Source organism: Bos taurus, chromosome 20, assembly GCF_002263795.3.
Source record: "Bos taurus isolate L1 Dominette 01449 registration number 42190680 breed Hereford chromosome 20, ARS-UCD2.0, whole genome shotgun sequence".
Taxonomy (NCBI): Eukaryota; Metazoa; Chordata; class Mammalia; order Artiodactyla; family Bovidae; genus Bos; species Bos taurus.
Window position 1 is genome coordinate 38,769,478 of NC_037347.1, and position 21,793 is coordinate 38,791,270.

Here is a 21,793-nt window from a genome sequence, read left to right on the forward strand (position 1 = left end):
AGGAGAAAAGGAAAGATATAAGCATCTGAATGCAGAGTTCCAAAGAATAGCAAGAAGAGATAAGAAAGCCTTCTTCAGCAATCAGTGCAAAGAAATAGAGGAAAACAACAGAATGGGAAAGACTAGAGATCTCTTCAAGAAAATTAGAGATACCAAGGGAAATTTCATGCAAAGATGGGCTCGATAAAGGACAGAAATGGTATGGACCTAACAGAAGCAGAAGATATTAAGAAGAGGTGGCAAGAATACACAGAAGAACTGTACAAAAAAGATCTTCACGACCCAGAAAATCACGATGGTGTGATCACTGACCTAGAGCCAGACATCCTGGAATGTGAAGTCAAGTGGGCCTTAGAAAGCATCACTACGAACAAAGCTAGTGGAGGTGATGGAATTCCAGTTGAGCTATTTCAAATCCTGAAAGATGATGCTGTGAAAGTGCTGCTCTCAATATGCCAGCAAATTTGGAAAACTCAGCAGTGGCCACAGGACTGGAAAAGGTAAGTTTTCATTCCAAACCCAAAGAAAGGCAATGCCAAAGAATGTTCAAACTACCACTCAATCGCACTCATCTCACATGCTAGTAAAGTAATGCTCAAAATTCTCCAAGCCAGGCTTCAGCAATATGTGAACCATGAACTTCCTGGTGTTCAAGCTGGTTTTAGAAAAGGCAGAGGAACCAGAGATCAAATTGCCAACATCTGCTGGATCATGGAAAAAGCAAGAGAGTTCCAGAAAAACATCTATTTCTGCTTTATTGACTATGCCAAAGCCTTTAACTGTGTAGATCACCAGAAACTGTGGAAAATTTTGAAAGAGATGGGAATACCAGACCACCTGACCTGCCTCTTGAGAAACCTGTATGAAGATCAGGAAGCAACAGTAAGAACTGGACATGGAACAACAGACTGGTTCCAAATAGGAAAAGGAGTACGTCAAGGCTGTATATTGTCAACCTGCTTATTTAACTTATATGCAGAGTACATCATGAGAATGCTGGACTGGAAGAAACACAAGCTGGAATCAAGATTGCCGGGAGAAATATCAATAACCTCAGATATGCAGATGACACCACCCTTATGGCAGAAAGGGAAGAGGAAGTAAAAAGCCTCTTGATGAAGGTGAAAGAGGAGAGTGAAAAAGTTGGCTTAAACCTCAACATTCAGAAAACGAAGATCATGGCATCTGGTCCCATCACATCATGGGAAATAGATGGGGAAACAGTGGAAACAGTGTCAGACTTTATTTTTTGGGGCTCCAAAATCACTGCAGATGGTGATTGCAGCCATGAAATTAAAAGACGCTTGCTCCTTGGAAGGAAAGTTATGACCAACCTAGACAGCATATTCGAAAGCAGAGACATTACTTTGCCAACAGAGGTTCGTCTAGTCAAGGCTATGGTTTTTCCTGTGGTCATGTATAGATGTGAGAGTTGGACTGTGAAGAAGGCTGAGCGCCGAAGAATTGATGCTTTTGAACTGTGGTGTTGGAGAAGACTCTTGCGAGTCCCTTGGACTGCAAGGAGATCCAACCAGTCCATCCTGAAGGAGATCAGCCCTGGGATTTCTTTGGAAGGAATGATGCTAAAGCTGAAACTCCAGTACTTTGGCCACCTCATGCGAAGAGTTGACTCACTGGAAAAGACTCTGATGCTGGGAGGGATTGGGGGCAGGAGGAGAAGGGGACGACAGAGGATGAGATGGCTGGATGGTATCACTGACTCAATGGACGTGAGTCTGTGTACTCCAGGAGTTGGTGATGGACAGGGAGGCCTGGTGTGCTGCGATTCATGGGGTCCCAAAGAGTCGGACACGACTGAGTGACTGAACTTAACTGAACTGAACGGAACACAGTCAAAGGCTTTGGCATAGTCAATGAAGCAGAAATAGATGTTTTTCTGGAACTTTCTTGCTTTTCCGATAATCCAACGGATGTTTGCAATTTGATCTCTGGTTCCTCGCCTTTTCTAAATCAGCTTGAACATCTGGAAGTTCACAGTTTACATACTGTTGAAACCTGGCTTGGAGAATTTTGAGTATTACTTTACTAGCATGTGAGATGAGTGCAATTGTACAGTAGTTCGAGCATTCTTTGGCATTTCCTTTATTGGGGATTGGAATGAAAACTTACCTTTTCCAGTCCTGTGGCCACTGCTGAGTTTTCCAAATTTGCTGGCATATTGAGTGCAGCACTTTCACAGCATCATCTTTCAGGATTTGAAATAGCTCAACTGGAATTCCATCACTTCCACTAGCTTTGTTCATAGTGATGCTTTCAAGGCCCACTTGACTTCACATTCCAGGATGTCTGGCTCTAGGTGAGTGATCACACCATCGTGATTATCTGGGTTGTGAAGATCTTTTTTGTACAGTTCTTCTGTGTATTCTTGCCACCTCTTCTTAATATCTTCTGCTTTTGTCAGATCCATACCATTTCTGTCCTTTATTGAGCTCATCTTTGCATGAAATGTTCCCTTGGTATCTCTAATTTTCTTGAAGAGAACTCTAGTGTTTTCCATTCTGTTGTTTTCCTCTGTTTCTTTGCATTGATCACTGAGGAAGGCTTTCTTTCTTTCCTTGCTATTCTTTGGAACTCTACATTCAAATGGGTATATCTTTTCTTTTCTCCTTTGCTTTTCACTTCTCTTCTTTTCACAGCTATTTGTAAGGCCTCCCCAGACAGCCATTTCACTTTTTTGCATTTCTTTTTTCTTGGGATAGTCTTGATCCCTGTCTCCTGTACAATGCCATGAACCTCCGTCCATAGTTTATCAGGCCCTCTGTCTATAAGATCTAGTCCCTTAAATCTATTTCTCACTCTCACTGTATAATCATAAAGGATTTGATTTAGGTCATGCCTGAATGGTTTAGTGGTTTTCCCCACTTTCTTCAATTTAAGTCTGAATTTGGCAATAAGGAGTTCATGATCTGAGCCACAGTTAGCTCCTGGTCTTGTTTTTGCTGACTGTATAGAGCTTCTTAATATATGTAATATATTTCTCATAAGGAAAAAAACTCAATACAAAATAAAAACTGGTAGAAGAGCTCTCAGAGAAAAGAAATCACAAAAAGTTATCTATCAACAAAAGCTCAATATCACCTATATAAAAAAAGGGAAATGAAATTTCAAATTCTGCAAGTATGTCAAACTTGTGGATTTTTGCTAACTTGATAAGAGGAATAGTATTTTTGGCAAGATTTTAGGGACAGAAGATTCTCATGCATTTCTATTGGAGTGTCAATTGGCACAGCACTTACAGATAAGAATCTGGCAGTATCTGTCAAAATTATAAATGCATATTCCCTTTTGCCTAACAATTCTACATCTGAGAATATGTGCCTTATGAACAGGCTTACTCATTGCAGTATTCTATCACAACTTGTTATAGTAAAAGATTACCAACAAATACTCACAGATCCATCAACAGGGAGATACTAAAATACTGGTGCTTTCACAAAATTATGCAGCCATGAAAAGAATGAGACAGACTAAGGAAAATCTTGGAACTGATATGGGCTTCCCTGATAGCGTCATTGGCAAAGAATCCACCTGTAATACAGGAGATCCCGGTTCGATTCCTGGGTCGGGAAGACCTGCTGAAGAAAGGATAGGCTACCCATTCCAGCATTCGTGGGCTTCCCTTGTGGCTCAGCTGGTAAAGAATCCGCCTGCAATGCAGGAGACTTGGGTTTGATCCCTAGGTTGGGAAGATCCCCTGGAGAAGGGAATGGCTACCTACTCCAGTATTCTGGCCTAGAGAATTCCATGGACTGCATAGAACTGATATGAAAACATCTCCCAAAAATATATTGGTGCCAGATAAGGTATAAAAGGTCTATAGCAGCCTATCATCCTGGTTAGCCCAGGGCCAAGAAGTTTGCCAAGCACAGAAATTTCAGTGCTAAAATCAAGAAATCTCCCCTTAAGTCCAGTTCCTGTTTTCATTAGCAGATGTTAGATTGGAATATGAGTTCACATTCATTTGTTTATGCATACAAAGCCTCCAGAAGGATGTGCAAGAAAGTAACAGTAGTGAAGTGAAGTCGCTCAGTCGTGTCCGATGCTTTGCGACTCCATGGACTGTAGTCTGTCAGGCTCCTCCATCCATAGGATTTTCCAGGCAAGAGTGCTGGAGTGGATTGCCATTTCCTTTTCCAGGGGATCTTCCCGACCCAGGAATCGAACCTGGGTCTCCTGCATTGCAGGCAGACACTTTACCATCTGAGCCACCAGGGTGCTGGCCTATTTTATTATAAGTGGGGCTGGTGAGGAAGTGATTGGATGGAAGACTGAGACTGAAGAGCATTATTTCCTTCTATGGATATTTTAAAATTTTTGATCTATATGAATTGGATAGTTATTCCAAAATTAAATAAGCAAGCAAATAAACATAATCAAATGCATCAGAAAAGGCAGTCTGATTTGTGAGGGGAAATAAGATTTCCTAAGTAGAGAGCAAGTGTCTAGGTAATTTATATAGTTGAAGGGCTTGGAAACTTTCTTGCAAAATGTATTTCTTAATAACATCTGACAACCAGCTTCAGGATAATGAATACAATGCAATATACCACCCTTTGAGAACAAGGAATTGCAGGTTGTCTTACCCTAGTCAAAAAGAGCAAGTCTAAGCTGCTCTTGAATTTCTGAATTGACCAGACAGTCTCAACACAGGCCATAAAACTACTATCTGAAAGAAAATGGATGGTATTCAAACCAAAACAGCCTGTGAGCAACTGCATATTGACCTCAATTTGGACACACAATCTGTCTCACAGACTATTCTTCTTTATACTGCTCATGTTCATTGTAGGAAGAAACTCTGTCAAACATTTAATGTCTTAGAAAAATTCTGTATAAAACTTAAGCTTATTTGCAAATTTATCTTTTTTCCAAAATGTTTGTTTTCCCATTGTTTGGGGCCAATAGAGAAAGAGGAAGGCAATGGAAAGAACAGAAATAGTTCCTGGGGTGCTGAATGCATGAATGTGTGTGCAATTGTGGACGTATATTCTTGCTTTTGAACCAAGAACATTGATGGTGTAAGTCTTAGTCCAAAGGCACAAGACAACCAATGTCCTGGCTCAAATAGTCAAGCAGAGAGAGAGAGAGAGAGAGGTCTCCCTCTCTTCCCCTTTTTGTCCTATGAAGGCCCTCAAGAGACTGGATAATTCCTATCGACATGGGGAGGGCAACCCACTTTACTCAATCTATGGACGAAAGCGCTCACCTCATCCAGAAACACCCGCATGGACACACCTCAGAGTAATATTTAGTCAAATATCAGGCGCCTTATGAACCAGTCAAAATGGCACATAAACTTAACCACAATAATTGAGATCAGAGATACCAAGAAATGGGTAAGATGCAGTTCAATGTTACAAACAACTCACTGAAAAAAATGGGCAGGAGATCTAAATAGACATTTCTCCAAAGAAGACATACAAATGGCCAGCAAAAAACATGAAAAGATGATCAACATCATTAATTATTAGAGAAATGCAAATTAAAACAACGAGATATCACCTCACACCAGTCAGAATGGCCACCATCAAAAACTCTATAAACAATAAATGATGGAAAGGATGTGGAGAGAAAGGAACCCTCCAACAGTTGGTGGGAATGTAAGTTGGTACAGCCACTATGGAGAACAATATGGAGTTTCCTCAAAAAGCTAAAATTAGAACTACCGCATGTCCCAGCAATCCCACCTCTGGGTATATACCTGGAGAAAACCATACTTCAAGAATGTACATGAACTCCAATGTTCATTGCAGAAGTGTTTACAACAGCCAGGACATGGAAACAGCCTAAATGTCCATCAACAGAGGAATGGGCAAAGAAGATGTGGTGTGTGTGTGTGTGTGTATATATATATATATATATATATATATATATATATATATATATATATATAATGGAATATTACTTAGCCATAAGTCAGAGATGTGGATAGACATAGACACTGTCCTACAGAGTGAAGTAAGTCAGAAAGAGGAAAAAAATATCATAAAATATCACTTAAATGTGAAATCTAGAAAAATGGTACAATTGAACTTATTTGCAAACCAGAAATAGAGGCACATGTAGAGAACAAATGTATGGATACCAAGGGTGGGAAGGGGAAGGTGGGATGAAGTGGGAGATTTGGACTGACATATATAAGCTGAAAGTGAAAGTGGCTCAGACGGATCCGACTCTTTGCAACCCCATGGACTATACAGTCCATGGAATACTCCAGGCCAGAATACTGGAGTGGGTGGCTGTTCCCATCTCCAGCAGATCTTCCCAACCCAGGTATGGAACTGGGGTCTCCCACATTACAGGTGGATTCTTTACCAACTGAGCTATCAGGGAAGCACTACTATATATAAAATAGATGACTAATGAGAACCTGCCATATAGCACAGGAAACTCTATTCAATGCTCTTTGGTGACTTAAATAGGAACAAAATCTAAAAAGCGGGGATATATGCATATGCATAACTGATTCACATTGTTGTACAGTGGAAATGAACATAACGTTCTAAAAGCACCAATGCTTCAGTAAAAATTGAAAGAAAAGAACTAGTGTTAAAATTCTGGAAATGGTTGGGCACGATATATTTAAATTGCCCAAATGGCATAGACTGAAAGATGCCACTCTTGGAATCGGATGTCCAGTCTGAAGCAGAGAAGGCTCTAGAAGGAAAGACTGTGTGAAGGTGTTTTGAGGATATTCAGTGCAGCTGGAGAAGTGGACAATGGATAATGGGGCTAGTGTTGTATTGCAAGTAGCAGCAAAAGCAAGTAGCATGAAGTGGCAGGGTGTGCTGAAAGGAAAGAGATGGAATGTGGGCAGAGGAATCAAGGAGCAGGCATGAACTGGAAATGAGCAATCAGCCTCAGGAAATCTAAGTAAAATGGGGCTGGGCAGGAATTCATCTCTAAAAATCTGTTCCCAAGTCAGGAAAAGGATGGGAATGTATGGACCAACAAAAGACAGATCCCAGTTCTAGAGGGTCTGGAAACACAAGGCAAATTTTCAAACTGACAGACAGAAATATGTTGTCTCAGAATTTTCCTTGTATAATACACAAAAACAATTCAAAGAGGATCAGAGGCTAAAATGCAAACTAAAACTCTAAGTTCTAGAAAATAAACACAAAAAATTTCGTAAACTTAGGTCAACAAAAAATTACTAGATAAAACACAAAAATGATTCATAACAAAAGAAAAACATGAGAAGTTGGATTTCATTACAACTTTGTACTGCTCTTCAAAATACCATTCAGAAAATGAAATTGCAAGCAGCAATTCATAATATGTGTATTTGAGAAATGAACTGAATTCAGAATGACACAAAAGTCTTCCCAGGTGAAGCTAGTGGTAAAATACCTGCCTGCCAATGCAGGAGACACAAGAGACACAGGTTCAGTCCCTGGGTCTGGAAGATCCCCCGGAGGAAGGCATGGCAACCCACTCCAGTATTCTTGCCTGGAGAATCCCATGGACAGAGGAGCCTGACAGGCTACAGTCTATGAGTGTGCACGTGTGTGCACACACACACACACAGACACACACACATAGACACACACATACACACTTCTTATGGGAGCCTTTCCCTTTTCCAGAGGATCTTCCCATTCCAGGGATCGAACCTGAGTCTCCCGCACTGCAATGGATTTTTTACCAGCTGAGCTACTAGGGAAGTCCCTAATAAGAAGACAAACAATGCGATAAAAAATTTACAAAACTTTAACTAAAACTTCAGAAAAGAATATATACCCATGGCCAATGAGCACATGAAAGGATATTCAAATAATTATATATCAAAGAGATGAAGTTTAAAAACAATAAACTATAACTGCACACCCGCTAGAAACAGCTGAACTTTTAAGATTATTGGGTTTGTATGTATGTATTTAGAGGGATTTAATGGCAAAACTAATTTATGGCTAATATAGAAGAATGTCCAAAAAGAGCTAAGAAATCTTTTAGAAAGAATATTTAGGGAAAACTGCCTTACTGCACATTTGTACTTACCACAAAACTACGTGATCACAATAGTATGACATTAGTACAAACAAGAAAAGTATGAGTAAAATAGACTAAAATACTCTGGAAAGGGATCCAAGTATATAAATGAAACTTAATATCCAAAAAGGAAAATTCCAAGGGGGCAGGAAAAGAATAATCTAACTATATTTAAACAAATCTTTCTAGCAAATTGACTCCATTCAACTATTCAAAAATAAAAATTAGGATTGCGTTTTCTGTACTTAAAAAAAAAAGTCCTTATTGATACATTTATGTCTTTTTGGTAGCATGAATATAGAAAAAGGTGGGGAATAACAGAATGGAAGATGTTTTTACTGATTACTTAAAGGGGTGGAACTGGAGGGAGTTGAGAGAGGAAAATTAAATTGTTACTAATTATAACATTAGTATAATGTTACTATGCATATTTACTATATTATTAATAAAAATATGAATATACTTTTGGATTTCATTTGTTATTGTTAGCATGATTAAAATTTGAAAACTAAACTTAGAAAAGATCCAGCACTTTGTCTATTGTATCAATAAGCATATATTATTGCTTTAAGAAAAAATGAAATGTAAAGTCCAAATGTATCTGTGAAAATTCAAGCCTATATTTGCCTTTCTCCCTGGCTTTTCCCCTCCTTTCCTTCCTTCTTTCCTTTCTTTTTAAAATAAGGAAACATATTTCAGTTAATGTTTGACACCAGGGTTGTAATCAGAATGTTCTAATAATTGTTTTTGCTAATTATTTTCCTCCATAGTGAAAATATATAAAATACTCAAAGCCAACAGATTACAGCCTAGGTGAAGAAGTTTGGAATTCCAAGAGAATGGAATAAGTGACTGGTGATGGTAAACCTTCAAATGGAAGTAGGCAGCACTCTGTGGTCTAGGATTCTACACTGTATGCTGGGGAATTTGCACTTGATTCTGAGCTTGATAGGGAGCTGAAAGGTTTTGAGCTGTTCAGGTACATGGTTAGACAGGTAACCCTAGGGCTTGTGTGTAGAAAGAACCTGGCGAAACAAAGTAAATCCCCTGATGTGTGGACCTGAAAATCCCTTCTCCTGGCATACTCAATTCTGCTTTAATTCCAAAATGATACAAGTGTAATTCTGAAACAGTTCCATATGCCAGCAATCTATTTCTACTATGACTCAGAGATCCCCGTAGTTTAGTGCTTTTTTGCCCAAGAGAAATTGAGTTTCTTTTGGACTGTTGAAAGCATTTATACCTTCCTAAATGGAATTATGTTACCAAAGACATAATTGATAGTACTTCCTGTCCCACACTTAAATGTTTCTCAGTTCACAAGTACAAATATTATTATAAAACATAACTCCAAAAGCTCCACAATTAAGTTCCAAATCCTTTATGTATTTGTTTATCAATCATATATGGGTAATATTGCCTCTGTCCTTTATAGAGTCCCAGCTACCAAATGGAGGCACTGATTTTTGATAAAACTATTTGAGAAGCCTCTAGAACAATTCAGACCTCTTTAGGGTCCACAGTAGAAATTTCTCTTGCAAAATTAGTGTCTGGTTTTCCTTTCTTTATAGGCATAAAATTAAAAATTACACTTTCCAGCCCTACTAATGTGAGGTGGGGCCATGTGACTGGTTATCATCAAAGGACTAAAATAAATGGAAGTGACACATGTCACTTCTGGGAAGAAACACGGGGAAGGGATGTGTGAGGTCTCCATGCTATCTTTTCTCTGCCCTCGTAACCAAGAAGGCCATGTTTTGTTTTGTTTTGTTTTTTCTGTTAGCCTGGATCCCTGAGTGACTATGAGTAACAAATCCCTCTACTCCTCTCCTTCCCCAAAGTGCATTGCATATATACTCAAGACTAAGAAATAAACATTGATATTCTAAGTTACTGATATACTAGGCTTCATTTGTTACTGCAGCATTCCTGGCTTATGCTATCTAATAGTTTCAAATACTCCTCTGAGAATCAGATGACTACTCTGTACTCTGGCCTCAACTAGATGCATATTCAAATAGTATTTTAAATAAAGAATATGACTAAGTCTCTTATTTAAGCCCCATCACAGATGGATATCAAAGAATATTTAGCTCTTTCCCAGCATACAAAGTGATTGTGTGTGCGTTTGTGTGTGTGTGTGTGTGTGTAGAAATACTTTTTATTTGTTTTATAATGGTTTAGAAGTTATCCGATTTTGGAGCTTAAAGTTGGTGAGTTGATATAGGAAAATCAGTTAAGTCAATCTTACGTTGTGCATCAAAACAAGACTCAGTCTGTTATTCAGCACACTAACTCTAGTTAAAGCAAAGGAGTAGCTTACTGCCCAGGGACAAGAAGGAAACAGCTCAGTATTTGCTAAATGGATAGGCTTTGTACACTGGAGGATGGAGTTGTAGAGGTGTCTGCTTTCCCTGGGGGACTGAAGTTGTGAACTGAAAAGAACCCTTTGCCATTCTGACTTGCTTACTTCAGAGAAAGTGTATAACTTTGTTTCTCAGAAAGAAAAAAAGAAAAAGGAATATTCTCAAGTCACCTAGAAAGACCTCAACATCCAAGGGCTCTTCTGAGAAACTGTTGGTGAAGGAAATAAAAAAGTATCAAAACCCTCCAGACATATTAAACATTGAGAGGTAGAAGTGTTTTGTTAGAATGTTTTTGATTTACCAAACTAAACCCTTCACATTTAAATCATAATGTTTGAAGTGTTCCCTAAATGAATCAGTCACTCCCATTGTGTTTTCAGGCAACTTCATGGACTAAGGCTAGTTCCTGGGTAATATGAGAAGACAGCATCTGTCTCCTGTGCTTGGCCTCATTCCAGCTTGTCTCTCCTTTTTGGCCCCCTATATCCTCATTTCCAGCTTTCCCCATCTCTGCCCTGTCTTTCCTCTGCAGCTCCTATGGCTGCTGACCATACTACCTGGTGGAGTGTAGATGAATGCTTGGTTAACCAGGGCAGGTCAGAGCTTCAGACCTTCTACTACTCTTCCCATCATCTACTGAAATACAAATACAAAGTTTAGTTTTTAGTCTTTGGAGCTAGTCTACTTGTATACGTCAGAGGTGAGAACCTCTTGATCTAAGAAAATGGTAGCTTCTTCAAATTAAAGCAACAACACAAGGACGTTGGTGGTCACTTACATTCAACTGCAAAATACAGTATGTGCATTCGGTAGTGTGTGTTGTCTGTCCCAAAGTCATTAGCATGAAAGATACAATTCACCTTGCTTGCTAGCAAAGAAAATGACCAGAACAGAGGAATGTTTGTGGGGAAATGAACAAGATGGCACGAGTCACCTTTCTCATGCAGTCTCAGCCCATGCTCTGTAAACGATGGCTTTGCTTGGTTATATAATGGTTAAAATCACTTATAGCACTGCCCATGTGCATCACAAGGTACCCGCTTGGTCACAGGTTGTGTGGTTTGGTTTATACCTGTATGAGCTTTGCCCTGAAAGCCCTGGTTGCTGCTGCTTTGGGGCTGTACTAGAAAGGCCTCATGGTTACGTTAGATGAGGTTATGTTATGACTCTGTTTTAGCTGTGTTAGGTTATGTTATGGCTGCGATGCCAGCCAGAAAAGAGGCTGTGTTATGGCTGCCGTGCCAGCCAGGAGAGAATAAACTACATCTGTAGTTTCTATGGCTCCTAGAGTCTCCTTCCAGCCTCTTAGTTCGCACCTTGCCTATCCTGGGCTCAGCAAACTGTGCAAACAGCAAGACAACTGGCGTCATGAACAGGATCAGCAATATAAATGTTTTTTGGAGAAATGAAGAGGTGAAATGAAAACATTTAGTTTACATGTGAGACCGCTCAGAGCAGGTAACACGATTGTCTTCAGAAGAGCTGACATGTAAAAAATGAAACAGTTCTGTTTTCTGAATCTGTCTGCAATGCAGGAGACTGTGGTTTGATTCCTAGGTCAGGAAGATCCCCTGGAGAAGAGATAGGCTACCCACACCAGTATTCTTGAGTTTCCCTGGTGGCTCAGACTGTAAAGAATCAACCTGCAATGTGGGAGACCTGGGTTTGATCTCTCATGGCAACCCACTCCAGTATTTCTGCCTGGAGAATCCCCATGGACAGGGGAGCCTGGCAGGCTGTAGTCCATGGGGTCACAGAGTCAGACACGACTCAGCGACTAAGCACAAAAGGTAGAACTAGAGACACCAGTGGAAAGTATGTGTGAAGACAGGGAGGTTTAGATCAATACAAGGATAATTTTTGTTGTTGCAAAAGTTAGCATCAGATTTCAATAAAGATTATAAATAACTTTAAACTTACAGTGGGAAAGTAATAAAAATCATTGCATAAAACTGTAAAGTAGTACATCAAAAAGAAATAACAAATAAGGAACCATAAGAACAATATCTAGCACTTATTTTTTGTGTTGCCATTTGTCCAGCACAAATGATAGAGACTCATTTATAATAATTCCAACAAACCCCCCAAATCCCAAGTAATAGATTCTATTATCTTCATGGTCTTCGTCGAAGTAAAGAAAGGTTAAGATAAACTTCCACAGTTACCCAGTAGTTACAGAAACTTGGATTTTGAAGCAAAACAGTCTAGCCGCAGAGTCCATATTTTTACCTACATTGTAGTCAAGAGAAAGAAATAAACTGAAATTTATGGGAGAAAACAAAAGGAAAGATGGTAGGAACAAGGTGATTGGTCTACAAAGTTGAAGTAATAAGATAAAATACAAATGTCAGCAAATAAACATAAACAGAGGGTCATAACTACTCAGATCTATAGGACTCAGTTGATAAAGTGTCCTGGTAAAGATATTTAAAATATTTCTCATTCAAAAAATAAAAGATTGAATTGAAAGAGAAAGAATAGAAACAAGTAAAACATGCTTGTTCCTTAGATCTGCAAAGTGAAGAGGAAACAAAGCACACTGAGGTAAGAATAAAAGAACATAACTGCAAATTGTCTGGCCAGGAAAAATAAAAAAGATCTGAATGGTGCATATTAGAGAGGCAAAAAGATGCATGTCTAGACATCAGCTGGCAGACTTTCTCTGCTAAAAGACAATGGACCAACAGATTCTTGACTTGCTAAATACACAGAGGTAGACGAAATAGTGAGATTAAGGTTTACTCTAGTTCTAATTTTGGTCAAGGAAAACTTACAGAGGATATGGAAGTGGAAGGATCCTTGCAAGAAAGTGGATTTGTAGTATCAAAGGAAGTTAACACTAGGTATCATCAGCTATTGCCTAGGCTTCAGGAAAAGGAGATTCAGAGTTGACCTTGATCATAACACAAAGTATTGCTTTTACCACTTACCTCATAATGCTACAATCTTAGAATATTTTACACCTACTTACCAACTTTCATGTTATTATTTTCATGCATTTTAGTGCAATAAATTTTTTAACTCCATGGCATAATATCATATAGTCTATCCCTGACTTACAGTGGTTCTACTTATGATTTTTTGACTTTATAACCATCCAAAAGCAATGCACATTCAGAAGAAATCATACTTCAAATTCTAAATTTTGGTCTTTTTCTGAACTAGCAACATGCTTCATGATATTCTTGTGATGCTGGGAGGTGAATCTTAGCTCCCAGTCAGCCACATGATTCAGGAGAGCAAATAATTAATACACATACAACCATTCTGTACACATACAGTCTTTCTGTTTCTCACTTTCAGTATTCAATGAACTCCATGAGCTATTCAGTACTTTATTATAAACTAGGCTTTGTGTTAGATAATTTTGTCCAACTATAAGCTAATGCAAGTGTTCTGAGTATATTTAAGGTAGGCTAGGCTAAGCTGTGATGTTCAATGGGTATATTAAGTGCATTTTCAACTTATTCTATTTTCAGCTTATGATGAGTTTACAGGAACATATCCTCATTTTAAATCAAGATCTGTATTGCTTTATATGATTAATTTCCTTGATATTTATGTATATATTTATTCTTCCTCATGCTCTTTCTTCCTACTGACATTTCTGTTTTCATCTAGGCTCATTCCCCTCTGCCTATAGAATGACTTTTATTGTTTTTGTTTGTTTAGACAGTCTATAGATGACAGAATAACTCAGAAGTCATTACCAGGATGTTTTCCTTGGGTATAGAAATCAAATTTGGCAGTTTTCTTTCAGCACTTTAAATATGTGATTCAACTTTCTGTCTTTTTATCACTCCTAGTGGGAAGTCAGCTGGCAATGTGGGTGCTTTGAAGGTTAAGTGTCTCTTCTTTTCTGTCACCTTTAAGATTTTCTCTGGGTCTTCGATTTTCAGCCAGTTTGACTATGATGTGCCTAGTATGATTTTTCAAATTTTTACTGCCTGGGGTTCTCTAAGCTTCTTGAGTCTCTGGTTTGAGATTTTTCCATCAATTATGGGAAATTATTTACCATTGTCTGCTTAAAAATTGCTTCTGTCTCAGTCTATATCATTTTTCCTTTTCTGAATCCAATTACACAACATTCTTCCCTGGCTTTCCTGGTGGCTCAGACAGTAAAGCATCTGCCTGCAATGTGGGAGACCCAGGTTCGAACCCTGGGTTGGAAAGATTCCCTGGAGAAGGAAATGGCAACCCACTCCAGTACCCTTGCCTGGAAAATCCCATGAACAGAGGAGCCTGGTAAGCTACAATCCATGGGGTCGCAAAGAGTCAGACACGACTGAGCGACTTCACTTTTCTATACAACATTAGAATTTTATTATCATGTTGTACCCAATTATTGGATTTCCCTGGTGGCTCAGATGGTTAGGAATCCATCTGCAATGAAGGGGACTCAGGTTTGATCCTTGAGTAGGGAAGAGCCAGGGGAGAAGGAAATGGCATTCCATTCCTCCATTCCAGTATTTTTGCCTGGAGAATTCCATGGACATAGGAGCCTGGTGGGCTACAGTTCATGGGTTGCAAAGATTATTACATTTTTGCTCATCTTTCTTCTTCATAATCTTTCTCTCTGTGTACTTCACTGCATATTTTCTATTTATCTACTATCCAGCTTAGCAGTCTTCCAGTGTATCCCACCTATTATCAAATGCATTCACTAAATTCTTAATGAAAATATTGTATTTTTTAGTTCTAGTGTTAGGGGAAGCATACTGATTGAAACTGTCCACCCTGGCCAGGCACCATAGTAAGCATTTTCATGAGTTGTTTTACCACAGGAGGTCCTGCTAAGGAACACAGAACTAATAAGCTACCACCAACTGGAAGAATTCAGGAAAGGTCAAAAGGAGACACCACATGTCCGACCACTTCCCAGAATCCTCCTCTCTGGCATCCATCTTGGTTGAACAAGGCTGCACCACCAGGAAGGACTCTGAGTCAGAATGATTGGCTAAGGACAACCCAGATATTAATCCCATCACCGTAAAACCTGAGACTGCAAGCCATGTGGCAGAGCAGTTCTCCTGGCTTCCCTTCCCTACTGCTCTCCACCTGGGTGCCCTTTCCCCATAAAATCTCTTGCTCTGTGCATGTGTCTCCTCAGACAATTCATTTCCGAGTGTTAGACAAGAGCCCAGTTTTGGGCCCTGGAAGGGGTCCCCCTTCCTGCAACACTAGGATGTGCATTGGTTCTTTCATAGATTTCAATTCTGTGAAATCTTTTATCTTTTCATGTATTTTCTTCATCCTTTTCTCTGTTTTATTAACATATTAGTCATGGTTATTTTCAAGGTCATGTCTGCTAACCACAAATTCTGAATCACTTTTGGGTAGGTTCCCATTGTCTATTTTTTTTTTTTTTTTTTCTATTGGCTATTAACCAAATGTTTTTGCCTTATCTCATGTCAAGTATTTCAAATTTATTGAGTACAAAAGAACTATAGTTTCCAGATGATATTATCTTCCCACAGATGGGGTTTAACCTTTCCTCTGGTAGGGTGATATCATATATCACCCTAATCCAATCAGGGATTAAGCTGGGTCAGGCCTGGGTCACAGATTTGGTAAGCTTCAGTCTTATTCAGGTTCATCACTGTTCCTAAGACACTGGTACTAGCCTCCAGGACTTCCACGGACAGTCTGGTGGTCTTTAACTCTTTCACCTTGAAATTCTGCAGGTGACTTAGTTCAAGCATCCTTTCACAGGGGTCATTGTTTCATGAGATTGTGGAAGATTTCATTCTGTTTTCCAGGGGCTTTGGGTTAGCTTCCCAAGTAGTTTTAAATTAAATATATATAAATATATAAATATAAATAAAATTAAATATATATCTGTGTAGGTAAACACCATATGTTTGAGACCTTTCATTTTTCCAGTATTGTCCTAGTAACAGCAAGTGAGTTATAAAAGTTTTGTTACCTTCTTTTCTACCTCAGTGGCCCTCTAGCTGAACCAAACCCTAATATTCAGGCTTACCCCATGCCCAGAAAGAGAAAATACTTGCAGTAAAAATACTCTGCTGATCCTCAGATCATAACTGAGTGGTCTGTTTTAAGCCAATAACCACCTTTTCCTTTGACTTCATTATACTGTAAATATCTGGATTTCCTCCCAACCCTCTGGCTGTTCTGATTTTTCTACTTGTAGTCCTTTTTTCTGATCTATTTTTAAATGTTTGTGTTCATCTGTGTTTGATATTCATATGTCTAGTACTCAGCACAAACATTTTACCTCCAGGCTTTAGTATATGTCCATCTGACTAGAGCAATGATTTATATTTTTTAAAGTGGAAGAAAGATAAAAACCCATCAGTGAGTATAAAGGAGTGGCATAACCCTGTGTTAAGAATAGAAACAGGAAGGCTGACATCCAAACTATACCAGCCCTTTTTAAGAAGGGGAAAAAGAACAAAGAGAATAAAATCAGCACCTGGGGTGGATCAGTAGCATGTTATGAGATTCTGAATGGCAGAGGGTGGGGAACCTATAAGCTAATTGTACTTTTTTTCTACCTTCTTTAGTGATCTTCAATCAGTTAATGGTAGAATAATTATAATCAACAAGGACTGGAAGTTTCAGATAAGAGTTTAAAGGGGTGCATGTTCTGTGTACAAATTAAAAAAAAATCTGTTAAATGGAGCTTCAAAGTATATATTGGAAAAATGCTTAATTTTGCTTATTTCAGAATATTCCAAAACTGTTGATTAAAAAGATATCTTTTTCTGATGTCTATTCCCTTGTCAAGTATAGATATATAGCATAAATACCTTCAAGATACAGTTAAACAGGTAAATATTCACTGCTGAGTTTTGGTATCTGGAATAACAATGCACTGTATTAATATCAAATATTCCCTAAACATTTATCAGCCAAGGGAAGGGGCAATGCCCCAGAGTTATACTCATTACAAGAAAAAATCTAGCCTAAGACCAAGATTAAACATGGATAACCCAGAAAAGAATAAAAAGCAATACATGGATAACTGGTCTTTGAGTATGCAGTTAATAAAATTTAAGAGCATAGATCTCACAAATTATTAATTACAATAACCAGCATTTAATAAGGAGCTACTATGTGCTCCTTAACAGCCTTAGAAGGTAAGTATCATTTCAACTGTTTCAGAGAAGAAACTAAGGCTTAGAGATTACAGTATAAGATCAAGGTCTAGAATCCAGGCTGCTGGAGTTAGAATCCTGAATATACCACTGGTCGGCTCTACAAACTTGGGCAAGTTACTTAAACTCCCTGATTCATTTTCCTGCATGAAAAATGGAGATAATGATGGGAATGTATTTCAGGGTAAAGTAGCTGGCGCATAGTCAGTGCCTGTATGTCATGACATTGAGCAAATCACTCAGTAATAGCTTGCCTGAGGTCACACAACTAAGAAGTGGCAGATCCTGGATTTCTGTTCAGACTCCAAAGCTTGTATCTTAACTAAAATGCCCCAATGATTATCCCAAATCAGATTGTAGTCTTCCTGCTACATTTAGCTAACAATTAGTATGCATTTTATCTTGTTTCACAAAACTCCCTAAAATGGTATCAACTGTTCTCATTGCTGATTGCTTATTGAGTGCTTATGGCACAGAACCAGATACTTAACAAAGATCTGACAAGGCCCAGAAGAGAAGTGTGTGTGTTTATTGAGGATGAGTGGACAATCATGAACTCACAATCCCACAGGGATGAGATTTTATAAGGAAAGATATATTTAGAGGTGAGTCAATTGCCAATAAACAATTTGCTTCAAAGAAGAAAAAAAAAAAAAGAGAGAAAAGGGCCACAAACTAAGAAATACAGCCTTTTTCTGTCTGCTTTCTCATTTATGCTGTCATCTATGATCTTGCTCTTCAGAGCAGCTGACGTTTGTAAAATGATGCTGTTTATTTTTCTTTAAGCAGAAAATAAGAAAAATGTTACCACTATTGATTTAGCTGTGCTTTTGTTCCCCATGCAACATCACACCTGTGCCCAAACAGGGGTGTGTACTTTTACAGCATTTCCTGGAGTTATTTTTAAATTGGCCTTTCTTGTTCCAGAGCAAGTTGGCAGCAAACCCATGGTGGCATCAGGAAAAACAAAATTTCATAACTCAGTGTTGTCAGGTAACATTGACTAAATTCATAAATCACATTATGAAGAAACCTTGGACCTAAACGCTGCTATAAGCCAGTCTGCATTTATAAGCATCAAAGACCGCAACTCTGGAGACCTGTCATTGTAATCAAGATAAGACAACGGAACATGGTTCCTGGGCTGGGTTGCCTTCAGTTCCAAGCAGGAAGCACTGGAAATACCCTCCACGTTGACCTTGTAACATCTCATCTCAGAGTCTTATACTGGCTTCCCTGTCTACTGACTCAGATGTAAATACTTTAGTCTTATTTGGAAAATTCTAGAAACTATAACCCCAAACTTATCTCCCACTACTTCATCTCATGAACCCTGTACTTGATATGCAAACTGAGCAACTTGTCGCTTTCCAAACAAGCTGCACATTTTCTTTTAAGCTGGTTTACACATATTCACTGGACACTGCTATGGACACTGTGTTGGGTGATAGAGCCGTAACAAACCTGCACTCTGTAGAGTCTGGAAGAAAAGCCTGACTTTCATTACAAGTGTTTCAAGTTCTATGAAGAACAACAGGGCAGTCTAGGAGTTTATAACATAGAGAAGCAGTCTGGTATGAGTATCAGGAAAGGTGTTTCAGTTCAGTTTAGTCACTCAGTCATGTCTGATTCTTTGTGATCCCATGAATTGCAGCATGCCAGGCCTCCCTGTCCATCACCAACTCCTGGAGTTCACTCAAACTCACTTCCATCGAGTTGGTGATGGCATCCAGCCATCTCATCCTCTGTCATCCCCTTCTCCTCCTGCCCCCAATCCCTCCCAGCATCAGAGTCTTTTCCAATGAGTCAACTCTTCGCATGAGGTGGCCAAAGTACTGGAGTTTCAGCTTTAGCATGTCAAGGCTATATATTGTCACCCTGCTTATTTAACTTATATGCAGAGTACATCATGAGACACGCTGGGCTGGAAGAAGCACAAGCTGGAATCAAGATTGCCAGGAGAAATATCAATAACCTCAGATGTGCAGATGACACCACCTTTATGGCAGAAAGTGAAGAGGAACTAAAAGCCTCTTGATGAAAGTGAAAGAGGAGAGTGAAAAAGTTGGCTTAAAGCTCAACATTCAGAAAACGAAGATCATGGCATCTGGTCCCATCACTTCATGGGAAATAGATGGGGAAACAGTGGAAATGGTGTCAGACTTTATTTTGGGGGGCTACGAAATCACTGCAGATGGTGATTGCAGCTATGAAATTAAAAGATGCTTACTCCTTGGAAGGAAAGTTATGACCAACCTAGATAGCATATTGAAAAGCAGAGGCATTACTTTGCCTACAAAGGTCCGTCTAGTCAAGGCTATGGTTTTTCCAGTGGTCATGTATGGCTGTGAGAGTTGGACTGTGAAGAAAGCTGAGCACCAAAGAATTGATGCTTTTGAACTGTGGTGTTGGAGAAGACTCTTGAGAGTCCCTTGGACAGCAAGGAGATCCAACCAGTCCATTCTAAAGGAGATCGGTCCTGGGTGTTCTTTGGAAGGAATGGTGCTAAAGCTGAAACTCCAGTACTTTGGCCAGGAAAAAAAATAACTTTCAGTTATAAGATTAATAAATTTGACAGATCTAATGTATAGCACTATAGTGTACAGTGACTATAGTTAATAGTAACAATATAGTTAATAACAACGTATTGTGCACTTGAATTTTGGTAAGAGAGTAGATCTTAAGTGCTCTTACCACACATGCCTACATGCACACAAAGATTAAAAAGTTTGACTAGAGGTGTGATTTCACCATGTACACACGTATTAAAGCATCACATTGTACACCTTAAATATATTCAATGATGACTGGTCAATCATACCTCAGTTAAGCTGTGATAAACAAATAAATAACAAAGAATTGACATTGCTATCTATTCTAGAGGCAAGATTGTGGATGAGTTGCCCCTTCTGGTACATTCTTTTATTGTCTGTTTTCCTAATTTTCTAATTCTTCCTAGGAAACAGTGAGTTGGCTGTTGTGGTTGGCAACATAAATGATTTACAGATCTATGAGGTTATTTTAAAATTCTTCATAGCTTTTAAGTCTATATTCAGAAAATGGAAAGTAAAGCAGTGTTTTAAAACTGGTTGTGCACACTTTTCTCCTTTCAACTCCCTTCAATCTATTTCTTTGATTAACTGATTGGAAGAAATGGATCTGTTTCCAATCATTTACTACCATTTTGAAGTACAATCTTATATCTACATGGGAAATATAGAAAACCATGTTTACCTGGAATTACTCTGTCGCTATACTCCTGTTCAAAAACTTCTACTGAACAACATAAAGTAATAGGTTTTGTTGCACCCAGAATCCTTGACATCAGTTGAGCCTGTGGATGCCTTAGCAACAGTAGCTTTGTAGTCATGGTAACAACCTTGTGCTTCAGAGGCAAAACCAATGAGCTTTAAGCATCACTTCATTCTAGCTAAGCTTCTCTGACCTTATCAGGGTGGAACAAGATCTGTCTGTTCTTTAAAGCGCACGTGCCCCTCAGCAGGGAAGGAAAATTGTGCATAATGTACCTGATTTAAATACCATACTTGGATTATTCAAACAAGTGAATCTTTATTCTGGTTTGATGGCTTAAATGACAATTTGTTTTTTTCAAAAAAACTAGATTGTTGATTTCAATTACCAAGGAGCATTGCTATGAAAGTAGAGCATATAACACGTATGTTGTGAATGTTGTGATTATTAAAATTTCAGAGGAGTAAACACATCAATCCCTTCAATTACACCGATTAGAAAAGTCCAGGGGAGCTGGAAAATGATTTTCATCTGTTTTGCTGAATGTTTTCCTCTCACGCAAAATGGTAATAAGGAACAATATCATATTTCAAATTAATATGTCATGCTGAGATTGCAGTAGCAAGAAACCAATCATAAACTCAATCTACACCTGGCCTACAATATCTTTGAAAGGCTTAAGACTCCCTCTGAATACTTCTTTCCTAAAACTGGACTAATAAACTGTAGGTATAAAAGCTGTATATTCAACTAGAGTGCCAGGGCTAAGCAATCCATTCATAAAAAGTACTTATAGAATTCCTCTTTCAATTAAGCTTTCCTATGAGGGTCGGACACAACTGAGCGAGTTCACTTTCACTTTTCACTTTTATGCATTGGAGAAGGAAATGGCAACCCACTCCAGTGTTCTTGCCTGGAGAATCCCAGGGATGGGGGAGCCTGGTAGGTTAACATCTATGGAGTTGCACAGAGTCAGACACAACTGAAGCAACTTAGCAGCAGCAGCAGCAGCAGCAGCATACCCCCGTTTATGGATATATT

The 21,793-nt window shown here is 38.8% G+C and overlaps 1 long non-coding RNA gene across 1 annotated transcript in view; it reads right to left on the minus strand.

The window, feature by feature from the left end:
* LOC132343187 (uncharacterized) overlaps positions 1 to 20,841 on the minus strand; it is a 28,538-nt gene extending 7,697 nt beyond the window's left edge. Inside the window, exon 1 of the long non-coding RNA XR_009491893.1 lies at positions 20,735 to 20,841. This is a non-coding gene — a long non-coding RNA (uncharacterized lncRNA). The remainder of the gene's footprint in view (positions 1 to 20,734) is intronic.
* Between the last annotated feature and the right edge of the window lie 952 nt (positions 20,842 to 21,793).